The 20,203-nt window shown below is 52.4% G+C and overlaps 1 protein-coding gene across 1 annotated transcript in view; it reads left to right on the top strand.

The window, feature by feature from the left end:
* The window catches only part of SHC2 (SHC adaptor protein 2), a 75,400-nt gene that overhangs the window by 12,688 nt on the left and 42,509 nt on the right, over window positions 1–20,203 (top strand). The window lies entirely within an intron of this gene.

Here is a 20,203-nt window from a genome sequence, read left to right as displayed (position 1 = left end):
TTTTGGAGTGAAAAAAAACACCATATATTAATACCTGAATGGAATGTTTGTTTACAGATTATTTCCTCTTTTTAGTGCAATAAAGTCATTTCTAAAACAGACGCAGGTGTGGCCCTGGCTCCTGCTTTCCCCAAAGATATTTCCTGGCATTATTCTTGATGGCTCCCTGTGTGCTCCCCTTTCCAAGCAGCCTTCCAGGGGCTCAAGGAGCTTCTGAAGCCCTTCCCCATGGGGTGAGGTGAGGGTGAATCTCTTGGGGAGATGGGGAAAGGTGCTGCTCCTGCTTGAGGGGGGACTCAGGGCTGTGCTGAGCCACGGCATTGCCAGCTCACAGCCAGGGCTGTGACACTCTGTGGGTGTCCTTCCTCCTCCTCCTGACCCCTGCAGCCCTCCTCAGCGCTGGAGATGAAGAAAATGGTGATGGTTTTGTTCTTGCCACTCCCCCTGCCCAGCTGACAGCATTCAGGTTGCTTTCTTTTCTCCCCCACCTGCCACTTCCAAATCTGTTCCTAGCCAGATGCTGCTGAAGAAAAAGAGGAGTGTTTGCCTGTTACCTAAATACCATTTTTCTAATTTCCACAATTCTGATAATTTGTCACTTTTTGGTAGCTACAGAGGCTGGGTGGGAACAGATCTGTTCTCTCACCTCTGGCCCCCACAGGGTTGCTGAAAGCAGCTTGGTGGGTGCCAATAATTTAAGTCATGCTTTTTCTAGAGGTCCAAAGCTGCAGCAGTCAGTAACAAAAACGAGGCTGATTAAGTTAGTCTGAACCAGAGTGGATGGGGTCAGCCTGAGCACACGAAAATCCCTGGAAAGTGTCCAACACTTGAAGCAGCCAGAGGGGTGGGGAGAGGGGCATCTTGTGGGGGAAGATTTAACTCTGAATTTGTAATTGAGACACCGTGGGAAGGAAATGTGCCTGCCTCAGTGGACCTGGGAGGGCTTGGTCATGCTGAGAGCTGGGAGGAAGAGGATGAGGCATCCTCTGAGGAAGAGTGTGACACATCCTCTGAGGAAGAGTGTGACACATCCCCACTGCACAACGCAGTCCCTGGGGTTGGGAGGTGCTCAGGTAAAGAGCAGCCAGGTGAAATTCAAGCTGTGCACACCAAGTGGTGTCTGAGCCCTGGGAGATTTCCCCTGCACAGGGGTCCTGAAGAATGTGCGACCCAATCTGTGCGGGGAAACTGAGGCAGAGCTGGACGTGGAGGAGCCCTGATCTCCAGAGAGAGGCACTGAGCCTCACCTGGCTGAGAGGCACACACAGGCCACGGCTATTTTTAGCCGTGTGTTCCCTCAGCGCCGAGGACTCAACTTCTGAGAAAATTGCCTGGAGCTCATTTGGCCGTGGCGTGATGGCTGGCGAGGGAGGGAGGGCAAATTAGGGGTTCAATTTCATCCAGGGTGTTCTGCAGGGCCGAGGCTGCCAGGAGGGCTCTGCAGCGAGGAGATCAGCGGGATTGTCACTGCTGGGGACACCCTGGTCCCACTGGGGACACTCTGGGGCTCCCGATGCCGAGGTATTCGGGGATCCTTGGCAGTTTTGGCTAGAGCCGTTTTGCCTTTTCCTCTGGGGGTTTTTTGGGTGCTGTCGAGGCTGGGGGAGCCCGGCGTGCTCCAGCCCAGCCCTTTCCCTCCCCCAACCCCCGACTCCGCTGCCGATTTCCCGTTTCGGTCAGAAAAGCATCTTCCCGTTGCTTGGCAACGCTCGGCCGGTGGCGGGGGGGGGCTCCAGGCAGGGATGGGGGTGGCCCCGAGGTCGGAGCCAGCTCGGTACCGGTGGTGACACCGCCACACCGTTCTGGACACCGGGACAGGGCGGGGAGAAGCGGCGGGAGCGGTCCGGGTGCAAGGAGGGAGCATCGGGCTCCCCCCGGCTGCAGCGCTTTATTGAGAACATTTGTCTTCCATGGCAGCGTGTCTGCCTTAGAGGGGAGAGCAGAGACTCCCACTGTTACTGGGAGGAAAACAGAACTTAATCGAATCTCGCAGTCTCTTCTGTGGAGAGCGACACCTCTGAATTACCCCCGGCACCCAGCAGCCTGTGCTGCTCCTCCAGGGGACACGGAAACCTCCCCAGAGCCCACCGGGGGCTGAGATGCCCTCCAGGCCCTTGTGAGCCCCGAGGCACTTGGCTCTGTGCTGAAATGCAGCTGCCAGGGTGTACATGGGGTGGGCAGAGCTGCCCAGCACTGCCAGACCCAGCAATGCTCCCTCTGCTCTGCTTTTCCATCTGCACTTTGCTCTCCTGCTTTGAGGCTGCCAATCCGACAGGGATCTGGGGAGGAAAAGGCAACCAGAGGATGGGAAATGGCACTTTGGACTCCACCTCCCACTTTGGATCCAGCCTTGACTTGGGGCTGGGGTCAGGGTGGGTGTACAGAACACAAGGAGCTGCAATGGGAGCATGCAGGGATGAATGAGGGTGAGAGCAGAAGTCTCTTCAGAGGAGAGTGACACCTCTGAATTACCCCTGGCACCCAGCAGCCTGTGCTGCTCCTCCAGGGGACACAGAAACCTCCCCAGAGCCCACGAGGAGCTGAGATGCCCTCCAGCTCCTTGTCAGCCCCGAGGCATTGGCACTGTGCTGAAATGCAGCTCGGTGGCAGCAGCTGCCCAGCACTGTCAGCCCCAGCAATGCTCCCTCAGTGCTGCTTTTCCATCTGCACTTTGCCCTCCTGCTTTGAGGCTGCCAATCCAACAGGGATCTGGGTTCAGATCGTGAGAGGAGCTCCTGAGCTGGGAGGAAGAGGATGATACATCCTCTGAGGAAGAGGGTGACGCATCCCCACTGCACAACGCAGCCCCTGGGGTCAGGGGGTGCCCACGTAGAGAGCAGCCAGGTGAAACCCCAGCTCATGCTCCCTCTGTTCTGCTTTTCCATCTGCACTTTGCTCTCCTGCTTTGAGGCTGCCAATCTAACAGGGATCTGGGCTCAGATCTTGCCTTTACAGCCAGGAAAAGGCAACCAGAGGATGGGAAATGGCACTTTGGTCTCCCCCTCATCGTTAATTCAAGCCTCTGGATCCAGCTTTGAATTGGGGATGGGGTAGGGTGGGTGTACAGAACACGAGGAGCTGCAGTGGGAGAGTGCAGGGAGCATGCAGGGATGGATGAGGGTGAGAGCAGCAGGGTGGAGGATCTTTGCCAGAATCCGTGTATTTAGTGCAATACAACAGATCTTCCCTGCCTCTCCTCACCCTCTCTGGTGATCTGCTCCTTGCTAGCTGCCTGGTGGACTCTGAAATTCTGCCTTTAAAACATTTACAAAATTCCCAAAGCATCAAGAAAGACCAGGTGGGAGGGGGAAAAAACAGCATAAATACCCAGACAGGAGGATTTGTTAAACACCAGCAGCTGCTGGCAAACACTTCAATATCAGTGCAGCTGGGTGCTGATCCAGATGGCTTTGGGGGCCAGGGGCTGGTGCCAGCCCAGGGGGCTGTGGGGCACAGAGAGGCTGTGACAGTGCTCACAGGGATTTTCAGATTGGGGAAGAGATGAGGATCTGACTCCATGTTTCAGAAGGCTTGATTTGTTATTTTATGATATATATTACATTAAAGCTATACTAAAAGAATAGAAGAAAAGGTTTCATCAGAAGGCTGGCTAAGAATAGAAAGGAATGATAACAAAGGAGAGTCCAAGCCAGCTGACTGTGATTGGCCATTAATTAGAAACAACCACATGAGACCACAGACCCACCTGTTGCATTCCACAGCAGCAGATAACCATTGTTTGCATTTTGTTCCTGAGGCCTCCCAGCTTCTCAGGAGGAAAAATCCTAAGGAAAGGATTTTCCATAAAGATTGTCTGTGACAGGGGTCCTGCTGATGTGGGAGGCACCTGGCTGGACAGAGCAGGGCAGGACTGGGAGATGCTCCAGGTGCAGAATGTCCTCTCTGTGCTTCCCACCCAGACCTCACCTCTGGGGTGAGGGGACATGTCCATCTGCACATCCCCAGATATTTTGAGGGTGTGTTAACCCTGTTCCCCGTGCTGTGGCCGTTCAGGGGGGTGGGCTGTGGTGGGAGGGGGCTCCAGCCTGGCCTGGCACCGCCCCTGCCTGGCAGAAGCACTGTGACCACGCAGTGATAACCGGGCTGGCATTGCCATGGCAATGAGATAACAACGGCGGCTGCCAGGCGGGAGCAGAGAGGGCAGGGATCTCCAGCAACACTCACCCGTGCCTCACACTGGGATCCAGCCCAGGCCTGTGTGTCTGGGTTTGGAAAGACACGAGTCTGCTAAGGAAGGCAGGAGCCTCCTCTGAAATGGAGAATGTAAACCCTCCCTGCCCCTCTGAATTGCTGTAAATTTTAAATTAAGGGGCTCTCAGGCAAAAATATGGGAGCAGGAAATAACAGTTCTTTAATAGGGAAGGAAAAAAAAAAAGGATAAAATAAACAATGCAGTACACTAGAACAACACAGACAGAGTCAGAACCCAACCTGACACCCTGTGGGTCAGGGTGTTGGTGGCAGTCCCATTGGAATTGTGGCTGCAGCCCTCCTGCAGTGTCAGGGGTGGTTCTGCTGGAGCAGGGATCCTGGAGAAAGGTGTATTCTTCCTCTGATGATCCAGTGGAAGAAGAGACAGCTGCTTTTCCTATGGGGAATCCAGTGGAGAAGCTGTGCTGGTGTCTCAAAAACCTCCAGACTATATCTGGGTAGCAATGCTTGGCTGGTGTTCCAGAATCTCCAGATTCTATCCGGGCAGGAATGCTTGGCTCCTCCCTCTGGGCTCACATCTCCCAATGGGATGCTGTAGTTCTTATCAGCCATGCAGTGACATTCAATAGTCTGTTATCAGCAGATGTCCCCTCCCGAGGGAGGAGTGATTGTGGTCACTCAAAAAGAGAGAGATAAGGCAAACTGCCCACCTGACAAAAGATAATCTGCCTTTGAGATGGTAACAGAAAACATCTTGCAATGCAATCTGGAACACTGTGACATCCCTGACCCACCTCTGTATGTCCTGGACAGCAGTGAGCACATCTTTGCTGCAGTGGAGCCCTTGGCACCCTTCACACCCAGAGGTTGCACTGAGAAATCCATAAAAACACAGATTTAAACTCTCCAAGCTGTCCATTGCCAGGTTATAATTAATCCCCGTTTGCGCTTCCGTGTCCAATTTCCCTCTCACGGCTCCTGACCCAGACCAATTGTGGCAGGAGGTTTCTGTAATTGGTAATTGCTAATTGCTAATCTTATCAAGGTGAGAACACTGCAATTAGCCAAAGGTGAGCTGCTGCTGGGCCAGCGTTTGCCTCACCTGTGCCAGGGGAGGATGCACAATGCCTGCAGTGCTTGCCAGGGCTGTTCCTGGCCCAGTCTGGGCAGGATGGGATGCTCAAGGTGCCCTCACCTTTCCCAGCCCCACATCATAATGAAAAACCCCTAAACAGCCCCAGAGCCTCTGAGGGGGCTCAGACAAACAAGGCACAAACCCTGGGGAGATCCTGCTCCACGCCGTTTGGGAACCGAGGCGCTTTTTTGCGGGCAATCTGTTCCCTCCCACTGCTGCTGGCTCCCTGCCCGCCCCACTCCCGGCAGAGGCGGCCGTGGAGAGAGCGGCTCTGGCCACCAGGACAATCCCATGGATGTCCCCAAGTGCCACAGGGCCAGGCTGGGCTGAAGGGGCACAGCTGGCAGAGCCCCGGAGCAGAGAGCAGCCAGGTGTTCCCCAGGTGTTCCTCCAGGTATTCCCCAGGTGTTCCCCCATGTGAAAAATGCCAATCACTTGTTTTTAAAATTTTAAAAATTTAACAGTAATAAAATGGTAAGATATAATATATATATATAGATATATACAATATATAAAATATATTAAATATATTAAGATAAAAAATAAAATATATTAAATATATTTTATATATAAAACATATAAAATATATAAAAATATATCAAATATATCAAATATATAAAATATAGTTAGAGTAATAATGATTTCGACAATTTTCATTAGGACAATATGAGACAATAAAAACAAAGAGTTACAGACAATCCAGGTACCTTTTTCTGGGCAAAATAAGCTCAAAAAAAGACGCAGTTAATAGAGGATTAACCCTTAAGAACAGCAGCCTGTTGCATATTCATACTTCTCATATATGATGCATGTAAAAAATGCCAATCAGTTATTTATAAAATCTTAATAGTTTAATAGTAATGAAATGGTTATTAAAATAGTGATATAATTAGAGTAATAATAATTTGGACAATTTGGATTAGGACAATATGAGACAATAGAGACAAAGAGTTATGGACAGTCCGGGTACCTTTTTCTGGGCAAAATAAGCCTGAGAAATTACCCACGTTAACAAAGGATTAACCCTTAAAAGCAATAACCTGTTGCATACTCATACATCTCATACATGATGCATAAATTCCATTCAAACACAGGATTCTGTCTGGTCAGTGTCAGCTTCTTCCTCTGAATCCTAACAGCGCCTTCAATCTTTAGCCAGGCAGGAAAAAGTTCATTTCTTCTGATAATGGGGCAATAAATTCTCTTTCTCTGAAAGATTCAGGTATCCTGTGGCTGCAAGTCCTTTCTTTAAAAAAAATATAACCCAAAACTATATTTACCACACTACTTAAGGGAATTAACACAGCATCACTTAGTAACACAACACATACAATATTCATTTGAATATTCGCAAAAAAAATACGCATTTTTCGCACCCCACATCAGCCAGGTGATTTTCAGATGGGGCTCCCAGGTTTGTCTGGATGCATCACGGGTTTGGGAGGGGGTTTGGGGTGCCAAGGGGGGCTCAGACAGCCCAGGCGAGCATCGCAGCGCGGGTGGCACCGTCAGGGGGTGGCAGGGTCCCAACCCTCGCCGCGTCCCTGGGGTGGTGTGGCACGGGCGCCTCCCCATCCCTCTCCTCTCTCTCCGCCGCCCCCAGCCGTCTGTCGCTGCTGACACTCGCCGACAGGAATAAACTCCAGCACCTACCATATGCTTTGCCACTCCTGCTGCCCGCGCTCACTTGTTGCTATCTATTTTTCCAGAGCTGGGGCAGCCTCTGCGTGGGGCGGCGCTGCCAGCAGCGGGGAGATGAGCTGCGGTGGGGTGTGCTGGTGTTTATGGCACAGGGGAGGGCAGGGGGTCTCTCTCTGGGGGGCTCAGCCCTGCTCTGGGGGCAACTCCTGCTCCCCAGCACTTCCCACATGGGCGCCAGCTCTGCTGTGGCAGTGGGTTTGGTGCTGGTGGAGCTGGTCCTGTCCTGGCCCAGCTGTTGTGGCAGTGGATTTGGTGCTGGTGGAACCACCTGGTCCTGGCCCACCTGCTCTGGCAGTCAATTTGGTGCTGGTGAAATCAGCTGTGGCAGTGGATTTGGGGCTGGTGGAGCCAGCTCTGGTCTTGTCCTGCTGTGGCAGTGGATTTGCTGCTGGTGGAACTGTCTGGTCCTTCCCCAGCTGCTGTGGCAGTGGATTTGGTGCTGGAGGAGCCACAAGGTCCTGCCCTAGCTGCTCTGGCAGTGGATTTGGGGCAGTGGAATCAGCTGGTCCTGTCCCAGCTGCTATGGTGGTGGATTTGGTGCTGGAGGAGCCAGTTCTGGTCCTGCCCTGCTGTGGCAGTGGATTTGGTGCTGCTGGAGCTGCTCCCTGCCCTGCCCTGGGCTCAGCACTCTGGTGGTGTGACCCTCCCACATCACCATGCCATGCTGTGGCCAGGCATTGCCCACTGGGTGCTGTCACAGCTCACTGGGCACTGACAATGCTCCTGAGCTCATGCCCCGAGCTCACATCCTGGCCTCCATCCAGCCCACTCACCCTGGCCAGGAGCAGTGCTGTATTGCACTAAATCCTTTATTAATTATTGTTTTGCACTGGGTGATTGGAGATTTGCACTGGGTAGATTTTATATTGCACTGAACAGTTTATGGTAGATCTCATGGTTTGTTCTTCCCTGGCCAGGAGCAGGACAGCAATGGCCTGGCTGTCCCCTGAGCTGGCACAGGGACAAGAATCAGCAGGCATGCTCTCTTTTCTGGGTTCTGGGTGTGGGATCTGCATCCTCAGGGCTGTCCCCAAGGAAAACCACAGGGAAGGGCACAGTGAGCATCAGTCAGTGCAGGGATGGGCACAGCCTCCCCTGGCACGATGGAGATTCAATCTCAGCGTCTCCTCCCCACCGTGAGCCGCTTCGTGTGTTTACCACTCTCGCAGCCAGGAAAATTCATCTCCTTTGGGGAGCAAATGCATCTCGGCTCATCCTCCAGGTGCCAGAGCTGCTGATGACGCTATCAACGATGGAAAATCTTCACAGTTGAGCCTGTCCTGCCCCCTGGCACTGTCACAGCTCCCCGGGACAGGCGGGGATGTGCATGAGCCCCGGGGCATCCCGCATCCCTTTAATTGCACCACGCCGCTTTGATTCCTGGCTTTAATTGCAGCCTAGCGAGGCCCGGGCAGCAGGAGAGGAAAACATCAAGCTTCAAGGGAAACAAATCGGGAGAGGAAAAGAACATTTACTGGTGACTAATAGGTCTGTGGCTCGGGTGTGTGTGTTTGCCTGCCACAGCGCGGGACGGTGCCAGGAGCAGAGGGGAATTCTTCCTTCTTGGCAAGCCCAGCTGAGCAGTGCAGGGCGAGGAAAGAGGATTTTTCTGGGCCCATGCCGTTTCTGGGATATTTTTAACGCCCGTTGCACAAAAGCTGAAACGCATCCTGAGCTAAACAGAGAAGATTTTGGCTGTTTTCGAGGCAGGGTTTGGGCTAAACAATCCTGTGGTGGCAGATGGGGACGTTCACACACTGCGCTGGTCACAGCAGAGGAGATGGAGGCTGGTGAGAGGAATGGAGGAGAGTTCATGGTGCTGGCACGCAGAGAAGCCACCACCCTCAAAGTGCCACCAGCCTCCCCGAGTGCCACCACCCTCCCCAAATGCCACCAACCTCTCTGAGTGTCACTACCCTCCCCAAATGCCACCACCCTCCAAGTGCCACCACCTTTCACAAGTGCCACCATCCTCCGAGTGCCACCACCCTCTAAGTGCCACCAGCCTCTCAAAGTGCCATCACCCTCCCCATATGCCACCACTCTCCAAGTGCCACCAAACTTCCTGAGTGACACCACCCTCCCTGAGTGCCACTACCCTCATTGAGTGCCACCACCCTCCCCAAATGTCACCACCCTCCATGAGTGCCACCACCCTCCATGAGTGCCACCACCCTCCAAGTGCCACCACCCTCCAAGTGCCACCACTCTGGGTGAGGATGGCACAGGACAGGCAGATCCTGGTGCTGGCATCCCTGAGCTCGAGCCCAATTCCCTGGCAGGGCTCTGGGGACTCTGCCTGGCACTCCCTGGGTTTTCCTTGCACACCAACCCAGTGTCCCCAAGAGCTGCTCGGGGGTGGCTGAGGTCCCTTTGTGGCTTTGCTGTGCTGGGGAAGATGAACCAGGAAAGCCTTATAAATATGATTGTCTGGCAGAAGATTTTGAGAATATGGAAACTATGAGTGAGATTGAAATGAAAGCGAGATCTGAGATACTTTAATTACTGAACAACTGGAAAACAATGGTGTGGCAATCTTTTTTTGATGGAACAACACCCTCTGCTTGCAGACAGGTCCGACGATCAGAGCAGACCCTACAGCTTGGCAGAAGGGGCCCAAAAAGGAGTTTTTAGGGTTTCAAATGTAACACACCATGGTAATGTAATGATTTTTATAGGCTGTATGTAAATGCTGTAGAATTTGTATATTGTATAGTGAAAATTATTGTTCCTACAGTGAGGGATGCCAGGGCCAATCCCACAGAATGGGACATGGGGATGAGGATGTCAGCACAGCTCTGTGGTGTTCCCCATGCCCTCTTTGGCCCCGCAGACATTTGTGTGGCTCCAGCACGGCTGCCTGGGCTGTTCCCCCACAGCAGACAGAGCTGGGATCTCGTTAGTGAGCTCCTGGACTTTGAGCATGTTGGAAAACAGCGCTGGCTAATAAGAGAAAAAGAATGACAGCAAATAAGCCCAGCCACGGGAACATGCCCTTTTCATCCAGCATTTTTTATTCCCCCACGTTCTCCCCCGCTTCTCTTCTTCGCCAGTGGATTGAAGCCACTGTAATAAAATTATTAAATATAAAAAATAATAATAAAAAAAAATAGGATGTAGCCCCCACCTCGATGCGGCAACCATGGAAACTGGATCAAGGGGACACCTGTACATTTCCATTCCGGGCTCCTGCTTGCTGAATATACAGAGGAGCACTAATTAAAACCCCAGTGAGGATGGCAGGTGGAGGGAAGGAGGCAGCCCTGGCAGGGGGGCTGTGTGCTGCAGGGATGGGCCCTGCCAGGTGTCCAGCGAGCCTCAAACACCACCTGATGTTTCCAGCTCCTTCCAGCTCTGGGGTGTGGAGCAGGTGCTGGCTGCACCCCAAAATCTGTGCTAAAAAATTCACCCCAGCCCTGATGCACCCCTGAGTACGGAGAGGTCTTGGGGACCCCATTTCGGCCTTGGGGACCCCATTTCGGCCTTGGGGTCCCCATTTCAGCCATGGAGATGATGCTCAGCAGGGCAAGGCAGAGCTGATCTTGTGTGATTTTATTCTTTTTAACCATTTCAGCAGGAGGAAGCTGCCCTGATGTGGCACGTGAGCAGCCAGAAGGAAAAAGGCTGTGTTGAACCTGCGGGTTTATTTTTACCGACAGCAAATGGCAGCGCCTGGAACATTCCCCTCTTTGGAGAGTTAATTTTTACTGAAGCTCAGTTTTAGTCATTGTTGTCTAAATCTGACTCCTCCACACTTATCCCACGGAAAGGCTCCCGCAGCTCAGCCCTCAGGGTTTCAGTGCCCCCAGGGCTGGTGCCCGGTGCCAGCTCCTGCCAGCCCACGGCAGGGAGTGATGGATGGGGAAAGATTTTCCTTCCAGCAGAGCAGCATCAGGCCATCCCCTTCCTGCCGGGGGTGAGCAGAGCCCTGAAACCCTCTGATTGCCATGGGAGGGTCTCAAATCACCCCCCAAATGTCCTTCCCCACTCTGATTGCCCAGGGACCATCTCAAATCACCCCTCAAATGTCCTTCCCCACTCTGATTGCCCAGGGACCATCTCAAATCACCCCTCAAATGTCCTTCCCCACTCTGATTGCCCAGGGACCATCTCAAATCACTCCCCAAATGTCCTTCCCCCTCTGATTGCCCAGGCAAGGTCTCAAATCAGTCCCCAAGAATCCTTCCCCACTCTGATTGCCCAGGGACCACTCCCCAAATGTCTTCCCCGCCATGATTGTCCAGGAGGGTCTCAAATCCCTCCCCAAATGTCCTTCCCCCCTCTGATTGCCCAGGAGGGTCTAAAATCACTCCCTAAATGTCCTTCCCCCCTCTGATTGTCCAGGAGGGTCTAAAATCACTCCCCAAATGTCCTTCCCCCCTCTGATTGCCCAGGGATGGTCTAAAATCACTCCCCAAATGTCCTTCCCCTCTCTGATTGCCCAGGAGGGTCTAAAATCACTCCCCAAATGTCCTTCCCCCCTCTGATTACCCAGGAAGGTCTCAAATCATTCCCTAAATGTCCTTCCCCTCTCTGATTGCCCAGGGAAGGTCTCAAATCCCTCCCCCAGTGTCTTTCCCAGCTGGAGCCCGCAGCAGGGCTGGTTTCTGCTGTGTGCCCATCACTGGCAGGGGCTCAAGATGGACCAAGGGCTCTCTGGTCACTCTGCCGGGCTATTTTTTCAGCAGGCTGCTCATTTTCTCTGCCCAAGCCGTGGAGATGACAGAGTGCTGAGAAGGTGACAATCCTCCTCCTCCTCAGCTCTGCCCCACTCAGGACATCCCGGTCTGGCACGGAACAGCCCGGGCAGGGTGAGTGAGCTGCTCTGGCTCCTCAAACACCGAGGCACGGTGCCAACCAGACCAGCAGCTCCCCCCAAACCACCGTCCCGTGGGGCTCCGAGGAAGGGGCTCCGCTCGGGCACAGAGCTCAGGCACACAGCTCAACTTTGGGGAGAAGCAAATCCCCGGTTTCCATGGGAACCAGAGAAGGAAAGTTTCTGGGGCTGCGGGTGGGATTGTGCCAGCCAGGCGAGGCAGCGGGACCCCGGGGCAGCCATGCCCCCCTCTGGTGGCATCCCAGCTGCCCGTGCCCCCAGAGGTGCCCCCTGAGATGAGGGGGGCACCACTGCTTGCCTCCCCCTCGGAGCGGTGTCAGATGTGAGCTGACATTTAGCTCTCGGCTCAGATAACTCTAATCTGCTTTTCTCCTCCTCCCGCTCTCCCTGGAGGCACAAAAACACTGCTGGGAGAGCAGGGGGGGACTCTGGAACCTCGGCACAAAGACATCCTGCTGGGGGTCTGGATGGTCCAGAGGATCCAGAGGTGTCCCAGCATCACCACAGCCTCCTCAGCCATGCCCTCCCATCAGGACACGAATGCCAGGGGCTGCAGATCCTTGGGGACATCCCAAAAGCTGCAAGGACAGAGGTACAGCAGCACCCTGGGCATGGCAAAAAACTCCTAAATCCAGGTGGCTGTGTGCCCTGCCAGGGGCTGCAACTCCTTGGGGACATCCCAAGGAATGCCCCAAAGCTGCAGCCCCTTGGGGACATCCAAAAGCTGCAAGGACAGAGGTACAGCAGCACTTTGGGCATGGCAAAAAGCCCCTAAATCCTGGTGGTTGTGGCACCTGCCAGGGGCTGCAGCACTTTGGGGACATCCCAAAGGTGCAAGGACATAGGTACAGCAGCACACTGGGCATGGCAAAAAGCCCCCAGATCCTGGTGGCTGTGTCCCCTGCCAGGGGTGCAGCTCCTTGGGGACATCCCAATGGTGCAAGGACACAGGTACAGCAGCACTCTGGGCACAGAAAAAAGCTCCTAAATCCAGGTGGCTGTGTCCCCTGCCAGGGGCTGCAGCTTGTTGGGGACATCCCAAGGAATTCCAGGGGCTGCAGCTCCTTGGGGATGTCCCAATGGTGCAAGGACAGAGGCACAGCAGCACCTTGGGCATGGCAAAATGCCCCCAAATCCTGGTGGCTGTGTCCCCTGCAGGGACTGCAGCTCCTTGGGGACATCCCAAAAGCTGCAAGGACAGAGGTACAGCAGCAAAAAGCTCCTCAATCCTGGTGGCTGCGGCCCCTGCCACACCACAGCACCCATCACAGCCTGCAGAGCCACCCTGGCCTGCGTCTCTCTCTCTCTTTCCTGGTGTCTCAGCTCCAATTAGCGAGGCCCCCATTAATTTTTTCCACTTAGCAGCTCACGTCAGTGTCAAGCCGGCAGCCGGAGCAGCGGGAGGGAGGGGAGAGAGACAGGGAATTGGGATCAGCCCAGTAATGAGGCACACAGGGGGCTGAGCCTGGCTGGAGAGGGGTCCCTGAAGAGCAAAACCACCTCAGCATCACCCCTGGGCTGTCAAATCTCATAGTCCGAGGCACAGACCAGGTTTGGTGGGGATTTGAGGCATCTTTGGAGGCTCCTCCCCAAAACCCCCAGAGCAAGGGTTAACCCTCAGCACTCGGCCTCTGCCCAGGCCAGCACCGCCCTCCCCCTGCCCACCCCCTCCCCGAGACCCCCGAGGTCCCCCCTGGCCGCTGGAGATTGCCTGGAGCGGGGTTAATGATGCATCCACACGGAGCTCACCTTTCCACCTTTCCACCTTTCCAGCTTCACCTGCAACTCCCTTTTCCCTGCCATTATCTGCATGGATGCCTGTGGATTTCATTTCCATATTCATGGCGTTTTAATGACCCTGTAATATCTTTATGTTCTGCAATTAAATGTGGAATCTTAAATGTGGAATCTTAAATGTGGAGTCTTTCTGGTTTTTTGTTTTTTTTTTTTTTTCCTCCTTCTGCAGATTAGCATCTGCAAAGGATCATTTGTGGCATTTGAGCAGAGGAAGGGAAGCCTGTTCAGGGGGGAGATGGGGTTAATTGAACTTCAGAGCACAGCAGGCTCCACTGCCAAATATCCTTCTTGCAGTGGGACTGAGGGTGAGGAGGGAGCAGCTCTGGGCAGCTCCTGGGGGTGTTGGATTGCCTTTAAATCGCGCAAGCACACTCCAGGCACACGTGTGCACGCACAGAGCTCCAAATCTGCATCGAGATGCTCTGCAAACCGCTCTGGTGTCACCCTAGTGCAGCTGGGGCAGCCAGGCTGTCATCAGAGCCCTGGCGAGGCCATTAGAGCTCCTATCGCTCCATCTCCATCCCCGGGGCTAATGGACATCTGTGCTGCTGCACCACCCCCTCCCCGGCACCCTAATTGGGTTTCAGCCCTGAGAGATGGATGGGGACGGGCTGAGAGTGGAGCAGGGAGGAGCAGGAGGGCGCAGAGGCAGCTCTGAGAACCCCCTTGTCCTCCATCCACCTCCTGCCCTTGTTCTCCACCACCCCAAACCTTGTTTGAGGCATTTCCACGGCCTTGCAGGATGGCTGGAGTGGTGTCCAGGGGCTCTCAGCTCCTCCCTGGTGGGACTTGGTGACCACAAGCAGCCCCAGCACGCTCGGTGCCTCCCACACAAGCTCCCCCCGGTTCTTTTGAAGCTGCAGCTGTGAACAATATGTTGCGTGAGGCCCGTGTTTGGCACATTGAATAAAGATGGGGACGAGAAATGCCTTCTCCTGTGGCTGTTTGATGTGAAGGGCAGCACTGAATTCATTAGGAGGGCTGGCAGAGCCTCTGGCAGAGGCCAGGCAGGCAGAGCAGCACAGGATGGTGCCCTCTGAAGGTGCCACCCTGTGCAGTGACACACCATGTGCTGGCCATGCCAAAGCAGCTGTGTGTGCTGGGGGTGGAAAGGAGGGAATAATTTCTGTTCCTGGGGTTGGAAAGGAGGGAATCATTCCCATTCCAGGGGTTGGAAATATGGGTATCGTCCCTGTTTCTGGGGGTGGAAAGGAGGGAATCATCCCCATTTCAGGGGCTGGAAAGGAGAAGATCATGCCCATTCCAGGGGTTGGAAAAGAGAGCATCAATCCCCTTTCATGGGGCTGGAAAGGAGAGCATCATCCCTGTTCCTGGGTTTGGAAAGGTGAGCACCATCCCTGTTCCAGGGTTTGGAAAAGAGGGAATCATCCTGTTCCTGGGGCTGGAAAGGAGGGAATCATCCCCATTCCAGGGGCTGGAAAGATGGGCATCATCCCTGTTCCTGGGGTTGGAAAGGAGGGAATCATCCCTGTTCCTGGGGTTGGAAAGGAGGGAATCACCCCCATTCCAGGGGTTGGAAATATGGGTATTATCCCCGTTTCTGGGGGTAGAAAGGAGGGAATCACTCCTGTTCCTGGGGTTGGAAAGATGGGTATCATCCCTGTTCCTGGGGTTGGAAAGGAGAGTATCATCCCCATTCCTGGGGCCGGAAAGGAGAGCATTGCCCCTTTTCCAGGGTTTGGAAGGAAGGGATTATCCCTGTTCCTGGGGCTGAGAAGGACAGCATCACCCCAATTCCAGAAGCTGGAAAGGAGGGCATCATCCCTTTTCCAGGGCTGGAAAGGAGGGAATCATCCCTGTTCCACAGGGCTGCAGCTGTGGTGGACACGGTGCCTGCACAATCCCACCTTTACCCAACCCACAACACTCCCACCCCTCTGGGGTGATCCAGGGAAGAAGGGGGCTGGATGTCAGGACCCAGGGGTGCAGGATTTGGGGCTGGATGCAGCTCCACGTCAGACAGAAGGTGCAGGATTTGGGGCTGGATTCAGCTCCATGGCCAGGCTGCTCCCTCCCGGTCCTGCTGCCACCTCCCGCTGCTCCAGAAGGATGCAGCATTTTATCATCATCACCCTGTGAGGCTGACAGGCACCAGAATTAATGAGTTCCTCATCAGCACTCCCTCATTTAGCTCCCTCCCTCGGGGTTACACCCCCAGCAAGCACAGAGGGAACGGGGAGGGGGTTGTTTGCAGGGGTGAGAGTGCAGGACACAGGTGAACAAACACACCTGTGTGCCCAGCCAAGGCCTGGAGGGGTTTAAGGTGCCCATCCAGGTGGGTGAAGGGTTCCTGGGATGCCCTGAGCCATGGGGACATGGAGATCCTGCCCTGGCAGAGTGGCACGGGGACCTGGGCATAGCTGGCCTCCACATACCCCTCATTAAGATCTGCTGTTAATTACTGACACCAGCAGAAACACAGCATATGTGCCAAATGCAGGAGCTTCACCACCTGCAGGATTGACCCCATGGAAGCCAAGGAGCTGTGGGGCAGCAGCAGGACAGGGGGACACTGCCACCAGCAGCCTTTGTGTTGTGTCCCTCAGCAGCAGAGGCTTTGTGTGGCTTTGCTGTCCCCTGGGTGTCCCTCTGGCTGTCACCACACAGCAGAGCATGGAGGGATGAGACATTCCTGTCCTCTCTGTGCTGGCCTTTTTGGAATGGTGACATCCTGAAAAGGATTGGCCATCCCAAGGGGGGGTTTATTTGGCAGCAGAAAAGCTGTGAAACTGCAAAGCCTCCTTGAACTGCTGTCAAAACACATTTTCCTACCTGTGCCCTGCAGTGCCAGCTGGGATTTCAGCACATGGGGTGGCAGCCTGGGCATTGTCTGACCTGCAGGACTCATCCTGAGCGTGCCAGCCCAAGCCTGCAGTGTGGATATCACACCCATTTCTGTGAGCCCTGCAGAGATTGTATATGATAAGTATTTTGATTGTAAATAAATGACATTTGTGCGTTGTGACGACTTGAATGGAAAGAGGAAGGGAGGGAGGAGAACAGGATGAGAAGGGAACTCTGTAGCCATGATGTTCACCTTGACCCAGCCATGCCAGGCTCAGAAAACCTGGAAAAGAGCCCTGGAAGCTGCGTTGGGCAGTGACAGGCACGGTGGATCCTGAAACACCAGCTCAGAAGTGTGAACACTCCTCTGAAAGCCTGCTCGGGTGTGGTGTTTGGAGTAGCAGAGCTCCATCTAGCATTGGTGAGAACTGATGCTTCACCAAAGCTTTAATTCACAGCTGCTTTGTTGAGCCTTGGAGCTGTTCTGTCTGTCTGTCTGTCAGCAGCCTCAAACCACCAGAAACACCGAGTTTTTTAGAGGTTTTTAGAGTTTTTTAGAGCCTGAGCTTGTCTGTGCCCTCCCACCCTGCACCCAGGGCAGGACACAGCCCCACTGTGAAAAACACACATTCATTTGGTTTTAAAATTTTTGAAAGTTTAATAGTCATAAAATGGTTATAAAAATAGTAATACAATTAGAGTAATAATAATTTGGACAATTTGAATTAGGACAATATGAGACAATAGAAACAAAGAGTTAGGGACACTGTGGGTACCTTTTTCTGGGCAAAATTAGCCCAAATAAGGACAGAGTTAACAGAGGATTAACCCTTAAAAGCAACAGCCCGTTGCATATTCATACACCTCATACATGATGCATAAATTCCATTCAAACACAGGATTCTGTCTGGTCAGTGTCAACTTCTTCCTCTGAATCCTGACTGCATCATCCTGCCCAAGCAAGGTGGGAAGAAGTTAATTTCTCCTGATAATGGGGCAATAAATTCTCTTTCTCTGAAAGATTCAGGTGTCCTGTGACTGCCATCTCAGTGAGAGTCCTTTCTTTAGAAGTAGCCTACACAGCACAGTTTCTATTTTAACATTTTGTTATAACCTAAAACTACATTTAACACACTACTTAAGAGAATTAATACAGCATTACTTTCTAACACAGCACATATAATATTTATTTGAATATTTGTGACAAGCCAATCATAAAATACACATTTTTCACTCCCCTTTCCCAGGCAGAATCAGTCCTTTAGCAGTACTGACACCTCCTAGCAACACTGCTTTTTAACCCATGTAAACTTTTAAAATCTACAATCTGTTGTGGCTGAGCTGCATCAAAAAAAAAAAAAAAGAAAGAAAAAAAAATGGATTTGCCCTTTATCTCAGGGCTCCAAAGCTTTTCCAAGAAGGAGAACTGCTTACCAGGCAGGGCACAGGTGGAGGAGAGAAAGGAGGGCAAGATTTAGGGCCAGATCAACCCCAGATTCAGCCAAAGCCACTTCACCCATGTGGGATTTGTTGTCTCTGTCCACAGAGCAGCAATTGTCCAGGAGCTGCTGTGGGAGTGTCCTGACAAATCACTGCCAAACACCTGCAGAGCCTGAACCACCTGGAATTCCACTGCCCTTCGGGCTTTTTGAAAATCTCAGAATACTGAATGTCAGGCACTAAAATCTCTGATTTAGGATGATGGTTTCAGCACCAGGGGTGGATGATGTGCTGCTTTCTGAGCCTGGTCATTCTGAAGGCAGAAATCGATGTCCTGGGCAATGGAGGTGTTTCCTGCCAGGTGTTTCACTGCTCCCTCAGGGAACTGCAGCTGCTCGAGGAGACTCAGCCTGGAGCTCAGTGCAAGCACTAAATGGAGAAGCAGAAACGGGGATTACAATGAGTGGGGATCTCCCCACATCTTAACCCAAAACCCCAAGCCTTGAGCCGAACCTCAGGCCTTGGCTCAAACCCTCAACCTCTCTGTTTTTGTGGTGACAGAACGCCTGAAGGCACTGCTGGGAGCAAGGCAGAAATCATCAGTTTTTCTGAAGCTAGAGACGAGGTTACTCTTTTTTATTGAACAAACAGCATCTGCAAACTGTCAGTCCTTTGAGAAGAGCCAGACAGCTCCGAGCAAGGCAACAAAGGGCTGCTGAAGTGCTTTGGTTCTCAACTCGAGGGCCACCACCACTTGAGAAGCACTTGATAACACTTTGCTTCCCGAGCTCAGGAGCGTGAGCAAAAACCCAGCATGGAGCCAGCTGCCAGGGTGGAGAGAAAAATCAGGGGTGGAGAGGCTGCTCCGGAGCCTGAGGCTGCTGTGGGCACAGCCAGAGGCAGATCTGGGCACAGGCGTTGGCAGGAGCTGGGTGATGCCCCACGGGACCCATCAAAAGGTGACAAATGCCCCTGTAAACCAAGTCGCTGCACACCCCAAGGATTTTTCATAAAATATGTTTTTGATATATTTTATGAAAAATCCTTTTGCCAGGATTTTTTCCTCCTGAAAAGCTGAGAGGCCTCAGGAACAAAATATAAACAATAATTATCTCCTGCTGTGGAATGCAACAGGTGCATCTTTGATTGGTTTCATGTGGTTGTTTCTACTTGATGTCCAATCACAGGTCCAGCTGTGTTGGGACTCTGGTCGGTCACAAAATTTTATCATTCCTTTCTCCTTTCTCTTTTTCTTTAGTATAGTTGTAGTATATAATTTTATTTTAATATATCATAGAATAATAAATCAGCCTTCTGAAACACAAAGTCAAGATTCTCATCTCTTCCCTCGTCCTGGAGACCCTCAAACAGCACCACAGGGCTCAGCCAGGAGTCCCTGAGGGTTCAGGGGGTCCCTGAGGGGCTGTGGGGATGGAGAGGAGCTCCATTCACTTCAGGAATTCCTGGAGATGGGTTCCTTCCTTGTGCTGTGTGAAAAAATAATATTTTTATTATTGGCTTTTCACAAATATTCTAATGAATATTATATGTGTTGTGTTAGAAAGTGATGCTGTGTTAATTCTCTTAAGTAGTGTGGTAAATATAGTTTTAGGTTATAACAAAATGTTAAAATAGAAACGATGCTATGTAGGATACTTTTTTTAAAGAAAGGACTCACACTGCGATAGCAGCCAAAGGACACCTGAATCTTTCAGAGAAAGAGAATTTATTGCTCTATTATCAAAAGAAACTAACTTCTTCCCACCTTGCTCAGCTCTGAAGACACCTCAGGATTCAGAGGAAGAAGTTGACACTGACCAGACAGAATCCTGTATTTGAATGGAATTTCTGCATCATCCATGAGGTGTATGAATATGCAACAGGTCATTGTTTTTAAGGGTCAATCCTCTGTTAACTGTGTCCTTTTTCAGGCTTATTTTGCCCAGAAAAAGGTACCTGGACAGTCCATAACTCTTTGTTTTTATTGTCTCATATTGTCCTAATCCAAACTGTCCAAATTATTATTACTCTAATTGTATTACTATATTTATAACCATTTTATTACTATTAAACTTTTAAAATATTAAAACAAGTGACTGGCGTTTTTCACAGGAGTGATCGGTGAGGATCCCTCAGAGTGTTTCCTAGAGATACCAACTTCGTTATACCGGAAGGCCGGGGGTTGTGAGCTCGGTTTTCCTTTGACCTTTGCGGTCCCCGCTGTGTCCCTGGGCCCTTGAACCGCCTGTGGGACCCGGCCCAGGGGAGCGGTACCGGCCCCACGGGGCCTCACAGCGGCGGTCCCGGCAGCGACC

The sequence above is a fragment of the Melozone crissalis genome, unplaced genomic scaffold, assembly GCF_028551555.1.
Source record: "Melozone crissalis strain CALT ecotype California unplaced genomic scaffold, PUWL_Pcris_2 ptg000088l_1, whole genome shotgun sequence".
Classification (NCBI taxonomy): Eukaryota; Metazoa; Chordata; class Aves; order Passeriformes; family Passerellidae; genus Melozone; species Melozone crissalis.
The sequence above is the reverse complement of the archived record's forward strand: the minus strand, read 5'-3'. Positions and strand labels throughout refer to the sequence as shown.